Source organism: Macrobrachium rosenbergii, chromosome 58 (assembly GCF_040412425.1).
Source record: "Macrobrachium rosenbergii isolate ZJJX-2024 chromosome 58, ASM4041242v1, whole genome shotgun sequence".
Taxonomy (NCBI): Eukaryota; Metazoa; Arthropoda; class Malacostraca; order Decapoda; family Palaemonidae; genus Macrobrachium; species Macrobrachium rosenbergii.
In genome coordinates, this window is record NC_089798.1 from 21,703,911 (window position 1) to 21,719,060 (window position 15,150).

The following is a 15,150-nucleotide window of genomic DNA, read 5'->3' on the forward strand; positions in this document are numbered from 1 at the left end:
CCTGGCTGAAGTGAGGTAAACTTTTTGGTCTTGATATTTGTGTAATAACCAGGTACTTGATTATTTCATGACAATATATTATATATATATGTATATATATATATATATATATATATATATATATATATATATATATATATATATATATGTGTGTGTGTGTGTGTGTGTGTGTGTGTGTGTGGAGTGTGTGTGTATGTGTGTGTTTGTGTAAACATTCTTGGTATAAAGGACCTCAAAGAACTGATGACAGCTGAGACTGAGTGTCGAGAAAGCTGTAGAGACAGACAACCAAATGGGTGAGCCAGAGTACAGGAATTCAGGGATGGATTTGGAAAAGGCAAGACCGAAACAGCAGAGGCTGCACCCTGAGCCGAAGTCGAGTGTGAGAAACAAGTTCTCTGAGTTAACGCCTAAGAAAAGCATATCAACCAATGGGCAAGCTGCATAAGATCTGAAAAAAAAAGACTGAAAATGCAGACGTAAGTAAGATTATACGTAAGTCTAGTATGATGTCTATTTTTATAGTCTTGAATTTTGGCCTGGGCAGATGCCTTTATCATTTATTCTCCTTTTGGGCGAATTCGATATTAAATGATATTTGTCCCTGGATAGTCGCGTATACACACAAACTCACTCACACATACACACACACACACATCAGAAAACAGGCAATACCGAAGTCAGCGCAGGTGAAACATCCTTCATATTCCGAGAGTTAAAGTTCATAAAGGGCCAAACACGTCATGTTATGAAAGCAGTAATCCAGTTCATTAATGATTATGCAGTTTTGCAGCATGAAAAGAAATAGGTGAAGTATTTTATATCTTAGAGGAAATTACACAACGAAATGCATAGACCCGGGAATGAATCAAATCCAATTCATAAACAACAGGAGAACTTTCACTAGAACATTGCCAAGTGTAATAATCTCCACTTTCAAAATCTGTTAGACTAAGCATAGGAAATTTTTAATGACAGCCTACTTATGAGTGACAAAATGAAATGTAAAAATGCTGAATCTACAAAGAACGCAAAACCTTTCGATAATACGAAAATTGTAATCCAGACTTCTTCTTTTTCTTCCTCTTCTTCAGCATCCTCTGTAAGGGTTTACATCAACGGCATCCGACAAGAAATGGTTCCCGTCGCAATTGCAGAGGCAGCAGTTGAAGGGTAGCCTATTCGCGTCGGCATCCGGTGACATTAGTCAAGACTGCGAAGATATTTTCGTGAATCATATTCCCACCACATTTTCTAAATGTCTCAAATTTTCTATGAGGAAGTGCGCAGGGTAATAATTGTCACAAGTTGATTTATATAAATAACAATTCTAAGTTAAGTTTTATCATAATATCGTATGAATGGGAAATACAAAATACAGATATACACCTCTCTCCCTCTCTCTATTTTTAGACGATAAATTGCCCAACTTGATCTCCCCTCGACTCCGGATGCAGAGAGCCATATGCTTACGTGCTCTCGCCATATTTCTAAAGATAAAAGAGGAAGGAAATCTGAGCGTAGGGTTGCGGGACATTCAGTGCTGTCAGGTGTGTGGGAGCAAAGGAAAGTGTGTGAAAAATGGGTCTGGCTGTTCACAGTAGGTCGAGGCATAAAATAATGGCCCTGGGTGGAAGAGGCCCTCACTTTAGATTACAATGCACAGTACTCACATGTAGTGGTATACCCGCTTTGGGTTGCTTTTTCATACACACACACACAGGCATGCATACACCCATATTATATATGTATGCATATATATATATGTATATATATATAGATAGATAGATAGATAGATACACACACACACACACACACTTATATATATATATATATATATATATATATATATATATATATATATATATATATATATATATATATATGCAACGAGGACACCTATTTCCAAGCCAACTCTCCTTTTAAGAATATCATTTTAAAAAGATGTTAACGTAAAATCATTTCATATCATTGTCAAGCTTAACAGTCTGTCGTGGAGAATTTGCTCCTCCTACCAAGCTCTTGTTATTCTTCCCTTTGGCAGTCTTTTCATTTCCTTCCTAGACCATGTGACTGTGCTAAAACTCCTTTCTAGGTCACTTTGCCACCCTTGGAGACAAGCCTCAATCGTACAATCATCCCATGCACTACTTCAGGGAGTTCCGGAGTCCACGCCACAGGAGGCACTAGTGTTGGGTGATCACGTGACACGAAATCACCCATGCATGCCCAGCATGTGGTCACCTAAGTGAACCACGAGGCCAAGGAGGCATGATAGAAAATGAATGACTCCTGAAAGAATGGGAAATTAATCTGGATGAAGGGATAAAAGGACCTATGCATGCCTCTCGTCAGAGACACACCAGAAGCAGAACTAACACCTACAGCCCCTTGAGCTCCACTCCCTAAGAGCCATTTCCCAAACCACGTGGCTGACTTCCAGTTCAGTATATTTCCAGTGCCAATTCCCTTCATACCACCCACCCATCATTGGCGCATCTATGAGGACCCATCTCTCTGACACAAGGTAAAGTGCCAGGAATTTGAGTTTTACAAGTCATGTAGTCCTTTTTCTTTTGCCATTCCATTTTCCGAGTTTCCAACAGAATTCTCGTACAGACTGGACTTTGTTATTATTTATGATCATTATTGAAATCAACAGTGTATTACCCAAGGATCTGTTGGCACCATCAGTGCATCCTTGAGCCCTTAATTGCACTAATTTCGTCTGTTAATCGCATGCATTCGACACTGCAGGTGGAGTTTTTATTATGTGGATCCTTTTGCTTCGATTGTGCTTTCATTGCCGTGGTAAACCTACTGCAAATCGACTCACGGTGCCCTTGAAGTGAAATTCCTGCCATCCAGTTATTATCTGTTCATCTTAATTTAGTGCTCCTACAGGACACCATTTACCTGTCCTAATTATTCCCATCTTCTGATTTGTGTTGTTATAAATATATGTGATTCTAGTTATCCTAAGAGTTTACCTAAAGTTCCCCTTTCTAGTAAAGCCCTCATCTCATAATCCTTTCTTCTATATTCTACCAACGCTGGAATTCGAATCAGATTGCATCATCCCTTGTGGTGAATCCCTTTCCCTGGTTTAGAATATGTGTATATATATATATATATATATATATATATATATATATATTTATATATATATATATATATATATATATATATATATATATATATTTACTGTTAAGTGGGTCATTTGGCTAATGAGTTTAATTATTAGTTACTTGGATTTATTTTGCCTTGCTTTACCTAAGACCCATGTAATTCTGTCAGTTAAGACTAAAATTAACTCTAAAGGTTAGATATTGAATAGATTAGGTCGCCAGTTAACACTAGTTAACAAAGAATAAAGGTTTATCCATAACCACATGAATGAGTTCAGCAAACTTACTGGAACACTAGTTTCAACAAAAAAAAAAAAAACGTGAAATAGAATGAAATTGGTTATTTACAGGGGTTAACAGCAGCTCAGCATATTAGTCCGACTTGGGTCAAATCTCACTGCTGCACAGAATGAACGCAACAGTTTTAGGTGCCTCTCAGAGGCTTTATCAGGAATCTACTGCAAGGTCGAATTAAGGCTTCTTGGTACTAATGATGCAGACTCTTCTCCAAGAAAGAGGATGTCGTGCATGCCCAAGGCGTACACAATTCTGGGAAAAGATGTGTCCAGATAACAATCTTGCATTACAGAAACTCTCACTTGTCATTGCTTAATCACAAGGGGATGATTTCTTAAGTTACGAATAATACTTACCGCTAGGGTAGCTAATGCAGTGATTCGTTGCATGAGATTCCTTGGTCCGTTGGAATAACAATTTTCTCCTCGCTTTGAACAAAGGCGAGAAAACATGGGATGCTTGGAAGACAACACGGGCATGGCCTTGTCCCGTGGTAGCTGCGTCTAGAGTCTTGATGCTGGGGCAGTTTCTCGCATACTTGCTTCAAACTCCGCCTAGCCAGGGCTTGACCTGAAATGACAATAGTCTCGCCAGTACACAGAGTAGAGGAAATGGGGTTCTAAGAACAGAATAACTAAGGTCTAGCCTAGCAAAACTATATCCATCTATGACCCTCTAACTAAAGTCTTGGCCGTTGGCCGGGAGTGTACTTATTTTGAAAACAACCCCTTGGCTTCCCGTTTGCCTTTTCTCATGTGAGAAATCTATATTCTTCCTAGCTTTAAATAAATAATTAATTCTATTCTTCAAAGAGGCAAGAAAAGAGGTCGAACAGTGAATATATACAATAATATATATACATATACATATACACACACACACACACACACACACACATATATATATATATATATATATATATATATATATATATATATATATATATATATATATATATATATATATATATTTACGTTTTTCCGTGGTTTTAGTTTGAAATATGCTCTGTGAGACAGGTAGCAACAATTTAAGGTAATTTAGCCTTGTGATTCTGACTTCGTGGGTGGGAAAACGTAAAGAGGAAAACAAAGGAGAATTTCATATGAGCATAGGGCTCTGGTTACTGAGGGAAATATTACGTAAAACACGTGGGCACATTTAAAGTAGTGTATTTACATAAATGACATTAGTACGGGAAAGAGGAACTCAGTAGATTGAATGAAACTGGGGAATTCCAGCCACAGTCCGAGAAGCTTCCACGATAGGATCCCTCTGAAATGAGAGATATGCACATTATACGCCAGTAATGAAAACAGACAAAAGAATAATGAATTCGAAGCTGCACTGAGGGTGCCAAAGGAGTAATAAAGAATTAATACTGCCGATGCAAGAGGCGCACGGACATTAGACAAGGGAGATTTCTGGCTTTCTCTTTAAGAAAATATTACGAGACAAAAAGCGTGACTGAAATGGGGCTCTTCCAGGGCACTTTACCTTAGCAGATTTTCCGAGGCGCGTAGAAGGCAGTCCGTGGATGACTTGCGATTTCGAGGATGAGTTTCTTCCACGTGGTGAGATGCAAGGGCTTCCGTAAAGGGCAAGGCGATGGGGACTCCTCGAAACTCCAAGCAATGGCGTGTGGGCTCGAGGAATACGGTCGAATGGGGCACGAGGAGAAGTATACTTTGGAAAGGGCCACGTGGTTAGGATGCAAGGGCATCGATGGGGCCAGGTGTTGAGGGACGTCTTCATTCCATATCTTCCAGCCCGCGTGTGTGTCAAGACCTCGTGGGCTTTTGGTTTTATCCCCTCCTATGGGGCAGGGGTGCGCCCAACACAGATGCTTTGACTCATTGCACCTGCTGCCCGCAGGGGAGGTTTTGGCCTGTAGGAGAAACACCTAAGCCAGATTACTTTTGCCTCGAAGGAAAGATCTTTATCAAAAATGGGAGCGCCTTTAATCTTTTAAACCCCTGTTTTTAAGTCGATAGACAGATGGTCTATCGATCAGCCAGCTGGCAGTAAATGAAACACAACAGAACAACCAACAACAACAAAGGAGGGGGAGGGGAGGCATTTGCTAGCGAATTCTTGCTAATCATAATACCTCCCCATACAAGATGATGTACATACCTCCTTCGGGTGTGTACATCGATATTCAAGAATGAGCGGCAAATGCTTTACATTACTCTACATTCTACCTTGCAATGAACTTTACTCCTTAGGGTTTTATGAAGCTGTGACATTACTTTTAATAACACATTGGGACAATTTTCGTTAACAGAACGCAAAGTGATTTAAACACTTGCAAAAGAATAATTACTTTAGATTTGGTTACCCACTGGTAACTTTATAAAGTGACTCGAACAATTGTGAATTAATTAAGATTATAGGACCACGTATATGAGGCTATGGCCAACAAATGAAAAGAAATGGTTATTGTTCAAGAATTAAAATACACGGTTACTTAATTTTAGATAAAATGCATGCGGTTAGTACAATCTGCCTTGAAGAGGCTGTGTAAATGAAAAACAGCGTTTATTTTTGTAAATGACATCCCCTTTTACGCGATACTGTAATGACTATACAAATTCGCATTGATAATTTATCTTCGTTTTAACGTGCTTTGCTCAGCTATCGTTCAACGCGAGCTGAGGATGACCCACACACTGGGAATTTGACAGTCGTGTGCGGGCGAGAGTATTCATGCGAGGTTTTAATTCGCTAACCTTAAACTACGCTAATTTTATCGTCCACTGCCTACTCAATGTTATGACGGGGCGAGCAGACAAAAGATGTGGGTAGGACAAACAGAGATCTTGGAAGGAAATGGAAGGGGGAAAAGGGATAATAATAACAAAAGGAAAATTACCAAGACGTTATGAATGAAACTTGACCGCATATGAAAGGCGGGACACGTCCCTCAGAGCTTACAAAGGGCATTTAAATCACAAGGGCAAGAGTTTATGACTCGCGATTCATTAAAATAAAGATAACTAAATGACTAAAAGAAAGTAAATGATATTGGCAGAAGAGCTAAGGGAAAAAGAGTGAGGGTTTTATTGTGTTAGGCGGAATTTATCGTCCTACGCCTTATAAATTACGGCCCGGACTATCACTTCAGTCCCAGGGCGAGAAAGTGCACCCGAAGGGCGCGACTCCTTCAGGAAGGGCTGACACGCACGCCTGGTGCCAAGGTATGGGCGCAAGGGCGTGCCACTTCTCACTCTGTTATTCTTAATGATTTATACATTGTGTGGGGAATGGTATCCCGTATTTAATTGCCTCTTGTGGGGATAATTTAAGGGAAGATTAGTAGAGGATGATAAGAGATAGCAGTTCCTGAGGAACGGAAGAAGATAGAGGAGGGTCTGACATCCCCTTCTGGAATAGGGGTGCCAAGACCTTCGAAAATGAAATGGTGGCACAGGTGCCATGGGGAGCTCTAGAGCTCTTTGTAAATTACCTGGAATGTCCCACGCCCGTGGTAATTTCACCTCGAGCCTTTCTTAATGGGACAGTCGTCCTCGGCCGGGAAGCGGAGGGCCCGCGACCGAGGGCGGCACGGAGTACCACCTGGGCCTGCTGATGCGACAGCTGACGCAGGAGTGTTCCGTGCGGGTTCTACCATGATCCGTCGCGGCTCTTGTAGTTCATCGGCCAAGTGAGATATGGCAGAATCCTGACTTGCAATTGCGTCGGCGACGGGCTGAGGCAGAGAGGAGGCGGTCGGGGTGGCGTGAGCGGCTCGCAGGTAACGTTGACCAGCTCAGGCACGGGTTGCGAGGCCGCACCTGCAGGTGAGCTTCGCGGTGGTCGGGAGGAACCGTCTCTCTGACCGACGCTGGTAGCGGTGCCAGGCCGGGGAAGAGGGGGTCCTGAGTTGGATCCCGTGAATGGAGATCGGCGTGGCGCTCTGGCGCTGGCACTAGGGCAGAGTCAGGTGCTATCAGAGGTTTCTTGGGCTCGTCGGTCAGGACGGACGAAAAGCCCTGCTCGGGGCATGCAAGTGGCACCGGCAGGAATTTGGCATCTCCTGAAGGGAGATCTGATTGGGGCCCTGGCACTGGCACTGAGGCAGGGCCGGGCACTGGAATGGATCGGGAACCGATCGAGGGGCCACTGTACATCGTACTCAGGTGGCACTGGTGGGGACTGCACGTCCTCCTGGTACCCAGGGGCGCCAGTCTTGGCTGAGGGAGAAGCGGGGAGGATTACTCGCTCCCGCGGAATGATTCGGGGAATGGGGACCCCTAGATTGTCGTGATTTCGGTGGGGACTGAAAGTCCTGTCCCAGGATGACGTCATAGCCTCCGGGAAGATGGCTTGCTACTGCAAGATTGCAAATTTTGGATTGGTGAGGTCTTGTGACTCTCAATTGGACCGTAGGGAGTATCATTTTAAATTGATTTATTCCCTCGATCGTGACGAGTTTTCGTCTATTGACGATAGCTCCGTAGGGAACTCTGTCCCTTCGGATGAGGGAGATTTGCGCGCCCGAGTCCTCGAAAGCAGTGACTCGGCGCGCGGGCTCGCTACCTCGTGGAGGGGCCACGTATACAGGCCCTTCGGCGGGAGGGCCTAATGATGTGGGATCTGTGACGGCCAAGGCGACGGTGGGGGTATTTGATTTATTATTGCGTGGGCATTTCGCCCATGTGGAGAATGGCCATAAACCTTGCACGCAGTGCAAAAGGTCTGGCTAAAGTCTTTCCGCTGCCCTGTGGAGGGCGCAGGCGAAATTATTTGTCGGTTTTTCCGGGAGAGAGAGGAGCCGGTTTCTTGTTCCGGCACTGTTCGGAGGAATGCCCGTTTTCTTGCAATAATGGCAAGTTAGGGGCTTGCCCAGTTCCCATTTTTGTGGGAATTTGAACCTCCGAGGAGGGACGGGGATTTATTTTCCGCCCCATGGATCCTTCTTGAGGTGGTGAGTTTCCCACATATCTGCTATTCGGCAACACTCGGTGAGTGTTGCTGGGGCTTTTTCCACTATATGAGTGGCGAGGGCAGGAGGGGCGTAGCGCAGGAAATGCTCAATTTAAACCGCTCGAGTACCTCGGCGGTGTTAGTGGCTCCTTCGAATCGAGCCATTTTGTCAACGCCCGCTCCGAATGGTACGCCCAATCGGACCAAGTCTGACCTGCTTCTCTGGGTTGCTCTCTCCAACGTCTCCTCCACCGCTCGGGGGGTAATCTCATGCACGCTTCGTAACTGCTTGGCGTACGGCTTCCCAGTTTCCCCGATCGTCTGCGGAAGGGCGTGGTAGGCAACGAGGGCCTTTCCGCCCAGGAATTTAGTGAGAACAAGGGAGAGTTCCGCGGGGAGAGATCGCAGCACTCCAGGACTCGTTCGGCCCTTTCAAGCCATACTTCGGGTTCGGACTCTGTCCATTTTGGCATGAACGAGTGAGCTTGGCTGAGGGCACTCATTCCTGCGGGCAGGGGCGGGGGTGGCGTGCTGTTGTTCTAGCACCTGGAGCTCATGGGCGCATTCTCTCTCTTGTCTCCTGCTCTTGGGCAACTCTCTCTCCTGCACGTTCTCTCTCTCTGCACGTTCTTCTTCCTTCTCTTGCTCTTTTCCTCATTGTCCTCCTCTCTTGCTCTTGGGCTCTCTCGTTCTTGAACCCATGCTCTCCAGATCTTGAACCCATGCTCTCAGATCTTGCCCGAGTCCCATGTCCTTCCCAGCGGACATGTAGAATTTGAAATCCTCGTTTTGTTGGGCTCTGGTATTAGCCATCTTGAAATAATGGGTATATGATATGTCTGAAAAGACTTTTGTTAAAATTGGATGTGTCTTGGAAAGACGTGGTTGTTCTTAATAAGCGAAAGTCGAACTTCTAATATGCGTCTTGGAAGACGTAGTTGGATTTTAATCACGCTCGGACTTGGCCGGCTGGCCGGCTGGCGTGAAGTTAAGGAGTTGTTCTAACGAACTAGAATGATCAGTCCCGTAAGGGCTTAGATGTGTGTGAACTACACTATATAATGTCTCAAAAGGACTTAATTTTGGGTTTCCAGGGAATGAGAAATTCTCGCCACGTCGCGATCTCTAGAATTTTGTATGAGTCTCTGAGGACTGGGGTTTGGAGGAAATTCTCGCCACGTGCGACTGGAATTTTAGGAGTCTCTGAGGACTGGAATTTGGAGAAATTCTCGCCACGTGCGACGTAGAAATTTTAGGAGTCTCTGAGGACTGGAATTTGGAGAAATTCTCGCACGTGCGTAAGAATTTAGGAGTCTCTGAGGACTGGAATTTGGAGAAATTCTCGCCACGTGCGACGTAGAATTTTAGGAGTCTCTGAGGGACTGGAATTTGAGAAATTCTCGCTTAGGACTTGGAATTTTAGGAGTCTCTGAGGACTGGAATTTGGAGAGAATTCTCGCCACACGTGCGTCTTTGACGTAGAATTTTAGGAGTCACTTAGGACTTGAATTACGATTCGTCCCTTAGGACTTAGAAATTACTAACGGAAAACCCAAAGAAAAATGTATGCTGGGAAATGAATGGGAAAAAAAAAAAAATGCTACACACGCGGGCATGGGTGGGGTGGGGATGCAGGTCGTTTGGCCAACACCGAGGTATTTTTAGATTCTGGGTGAATGAACCCGTATATTTATATACCGTCTGGGATTCGGGGAATTTCCCAGTCGTCTGAGAGGATAACAGTACAACGGCCTAGTAATTTTCCCTATAAGCGGAGTTTAAATTTCGCTTTCCTAACACCTAACTCGAATTCTAACTACACTGAGAGAATTTCAGCAATGCAAGCTGACTTCGTCGTGTCCCACGGGAATTTTATTCGCGCCTAAATAACAGTTCGCTAATTCGAAATGCGAGTAAAATTTATCACAGAGGAATTTCTTTCACACTATTCCTCGAAGCAAGAATATGGCAAGGATTTTAACACAGAGGAATTTCGCACTATTCCTCGAAGCAAAGGATGGTTAGCACTGGTTATTTCCTAACTACCTATCCTGAAAGGCATGCATTAACGAATCTAATACGGCGGTTCTTTTCTCTCAGTGATTACATGCGTCCCTATTTCTAATTCCTAGGAACAGTCACGATTGTAAAAGGTTTTGCTAAGATTAACACATTACTTACGTGGAATTTTCTGGATCTGTGTGCTGGTTTTACACAAAAGGTTCGTAATTGTCTCGTACCCAGCTTAGCTTTGCTAATAGCTGATCTGGCAAGTTGCAAATGCAATAAAGCAACACTAGGGAACTGCAACTGCAAAACGAGATCTATGGCCAGGTCGCCATTTTTACGTTTTCCGTGGTTTTAGTTTGAAATATGCTCTGTGAGACAGGTAGCAACAATTTAAGGTAATTTAGCCTTGTGATTCTGACTTCGTGGGTACAGGAAAACGTAAAAAAGAGGAAAACAAAGGAGAATTTCATATGAGCATAGGGCTCTGGTTACTGAGGGAAATATTACGTAAAACACGTGGGCACATTTAAAGTAGTGTATTTACATAAATGACATTAGTACGGGAAAGAGGAACTCAGTAGATTGAATGAAACTGGGGAATTCCAGCCACAGTCTGAGAAGCTTCCACGATAGGATCCCTCTGAAATGAGAGATATGCACATTATACGCCAGTAATGAAAATAGACAAAAGAATAATGAATTCGAAGCTGCACTGAGGGTGCCAAAGGAGTAATAAAGAATTAATACTGCCGATGCAAGAGGCGCACGGACATTAGACAAGGGAGATTTCTGGCTTTCTCTTTAAGAAAATATTACGAGACAAAAAGCGTGACTGAAATGGGCTCTTCCAGGGCACTTTACCTTAGCAGATTTTCCGAGGCGCGTAGAAGGCAGTCCGTGGATGACTTGCGATTTCTGAGGACGAGTTTCTTCCACGTGGTGAGATGCAAGGGCTTCCGTAAAGGGGCAAGGCGATGGGGACTCCTCGAAACTCCAAGCAATGGCGTGTGGGCTCGAGGAATACGGTCGAGGGGCACGAGGAGAAGTATACTTTGGAAAGGGCCACGTGGTTAGGATGCAAGGGCATCGATGGGGCCAGGTGTTGAGGACGTCTTCATTCCATATCTTCCAGCCCGTGTGTGTCGAGACCTCGTGGGCTTTTGGTTTTATCCCCTCCTATGGGGCAGAAGTGCGCCCAACACAGATGCTTTGACTCATTGCACCTGCTGCCCGCAGGGGAGGTTTTGGCCTGTAGGAGAAACACCCAAGCCAGATTACTTTTGCCTCGAAGGAAAGATCTTTATCAAAAATGGGAGCACCTTTAATCTTTTAAACCCCTGTTTTTAAGTCGATAGACAGATGGTCTATCGATCGGCCGGCTGGCAGTAAATGAAACACGACAGAACAACCAACAACAACAAAGGAGGGGGAGGGGAGGCAATTTGCTAGCGAATTCTTATATATATATATATATATATATATATATATGTGCTAATCATAATAATATATATATATATATATATATATATATATATATATATATATATATATATATATATATATATATATATATATATATATATATATATATATATATGTGACAAGTGTCAGTGTCTGTTCTTCAAATCAAACCTGATATCTAAGTGCTTGTCCCGGAGTCTAAGGCACCATTTATATATGGGGAAATGGTCCAGTCTAGTGCACCATTTATATATGGTGACCCCGGAGTGTCAGTGTCTGTTCTTTAAATCAAACCTGGTATCTAAGTGCTTGATATTTGATTACCAAACTTACCATTTATTCAACAATTATAGTTACCTCACAAAAGCCAGACACCTGAACCCTCATCACACATAAAAGACGACTGATTTCTCTAAAGGCAACAGTGATCCCTTATAAAACTTATCAATCATGAAAGAAAGCAGATAAAGTTCGTTAAACAGGTGTGAGGTAAAATCTAAGGGCATCACTCCATTAACATTATAAAGTTCAAGTATTTCTATTTATTTCATTTCCCTGGTTCAAAGCTCACTTCAATTACTTGAAGGAAAACATCTCACTTACCACTCTATCCCTAATTCAAATCAAAATTACTGGTGGGTCAATGAATGAAACTCTGATATAATATTTTAAATACAAAAATTTATTTCTAAATTCAAAGATTATACATGACATTTAACAGTCTCAGGGAAATCTATTATTACTCGAAATAAAACAAAATTGGATTAAATCTGAATTAATCATCAGTCAAAATTAAATCAGAAATTAATTTATTAATTCATCAAAAATTATTCAAGAAAGATTTAAATTGTTAAATAACAAAACTTGATTGAAAGGAAATATACTGTAAGTAAATTAATTCCCACGTGTTAAACAAAATAAGGCAAATAAATCAATCATATTAAAATGTGGATACAAAAGACACAGAAATATACTCTGCAAAAGATTAAATATCAAAAAATGTAAAGCAAAAGTTAAGGCAATAGCAAATACATCACATATATGCATAAAGAAAAATTCTTCAAAAGATAAAGCATAAAACATATAACACGAAAAATATTAAAAAGTGAAAAGGTATCTTTACATATAACCACTGCAGATATTATTTTCAGTGCACTGAAACCCAATAACTATATTAATTACAATACCTTGGTACCAAATGCTTCGTGTCTTTAACCAGGCGCCGTTACACACACACTTAATAAAATACACTGTTCAGATAACTCAGATACATTTACTAAGGAATTAAACAGTTAAAGGATATGAGTGACCATCGTCTATCTAAATATCAATTACGTTAAAACAGGACATTCGTAAAATCCCGAGCGAGCAGAGCGAGCGAGAGAGAGAGAGAGAGATAGGCGGAGCGAAAAACGCAGCTCCTTTCCACAACGCTTTTGGTCTCTGAGTGTAAGCCCCTTTGTATGGGCGTCTATCTACGTGGTAAGTCTAACCACAGTGTTTTGATCGAGTCCCAATGGAATGCATTACTTCAGCGATTACCAGTGTCTATTATGGGCATAATTCCTTCAATGACACAAATTTCCATGCAAATAACTAGCATAAGGAAATTGAATAAACAATAGGAATTTTCAAGGAAGAGTAAACAATCAGAACGAAACGGAACATTAAACCAACTTTACCCCTAACTAACCCTACAATCATCAAAATTGGCTCAGCTAAAATTAATAGGGTAACGATACAGTTTCTAATTCACTTCCTGACCTCGACCTTTTCCTAGAACTTCACCAAGACTACACAAAACTCAAAACAATAAGATATTGCACCACAACGAGTTGTTAATCCACTTCACCACGAAGCACTTTCACATGACAATCTAAATGACAAAGCACAAACGAACCTTACCTTGAAATCCAGCAACCATTTCAAGAGAAAGCCACAAACCTTGTAAACTCATCAACTTTCACAGGTAGTACAATCCAAATTGAAGTTGGCGACTGCAAAAAGGTATAAAACATACACAAGTTACATAATATTCTAGTAATTTTACAATAAGATCCTACTCACTGCGCCACTTGTCAAGCTTTTGATGGTAAATTAAGATGGAAGGTAATAGGCGCTTGGTACCTACACCTGGATAATTACTAGAAAATAATAAGATGATTACAAAAATAAATTTATTAACATTAATTGACAAATACTAAGAAGAATGAACTTAAATGAATTTAAATATTTACATATAGAAACTGAAAATTAAGCGAAAATAACAAAATACAATGGATGACCAAGATGGCTAATCATGTGCATAATAACAATAAGGATTGAAAATAGGTAACATGGTTCCAGACCAGCGAGAATGGTTGCTTTAGTACACCAATCAGCAATGCAACTCCTGATTATGGCTACGTTGACACAAAAGGAAGAACCGGATTCGAGTGTCTAATAACAAAGTCTTCAGTGCATCAGAAAAAAATCCAGGCTAGTAGTCACATACCCCATGCACGGTCCGGCCACATCAAACATAGCCATAGCCTGGGTCGCTATTGTAGGTTCTGTCTCATAGGCCAGTTCACTGCCATGTGCCAAGTATCATAGGCCAATTCACTGCCATAGATTAGGTATCATGGGTCAATCACTGCCGCAGATTAGGTATCATATGTCAATCATTGCCGCAGATTAGGTGTCTGCAAAATATGAGTAACACCATAATAACATCTAAAAAGGCAACAATTATAATAGCACAGCAGTAAATAACACTAGTATAATGAGTAATAGCAAACACTTCGCACAATAGTATAAATAGTATAAAAGATAGTTTCTTACCATGTGAAAGGTTGTGTAGTTCCTAAGGTAGTGGCTTATGACTTTATACAATAAACCCAGGTAAACAACCTAAACCAAGGATTCCTGAATGACATCCACAACCAGCGCCATCTATTGGTAAGATGTTTGCTAAAGATATCCATGCCATCTATTACTTAGAATAACACTATCATTTTAGAATTCTAGTTTTAAGAGAAATAACAATACCACCTGACACTTAATTCATTATATTTACAAAAGAAAACACACCAGAAGAATGGTAACGTAATTCTGGGGTAATGAGGCAAGAGGAAATGACGGGGAATTTCCTGGAGGGAGTATATTGGGTGTCCCGCTTCAAAAGTTGTTGATAGCAAAGTGGCGAGGGCCGCTATGCACACAAAGGTGTTACGCAAATCCACAGTTGAAAAGTCCTAATCTGCAACTGAAACATTGCGGCTACTCAACTGAAACTAGCACTGTAATGAAGGAATTGAGGAATTGCATAGAAGATGCCTAGACTGAG

At 41.8% G+C, this 15,150-nt stretch overlaps 1 long non-coding RNA gene across 1 annotated transcript; it reads right to left on the reverse strand.

The window, feature by feature from the left end:
• Positions 1-13,985: 13,985 nt before the first annotated feature.
• On the reverse strand, positions 13,986-14,792 carry LOC136837173 (uncharacterized). The gene is made up of 2 exons (XR_010852617.1): positions 14,646-14,792; positions 13,986-14,506 (listed from the first exon to the last, which is right to left on the reverse strand). It is a non-coding gene; the product is annotated as an uncharacterized lncRNA (long non-coding RNA).
• Positions 14,793-15,150: the final 358 nt, after the last annotated feature.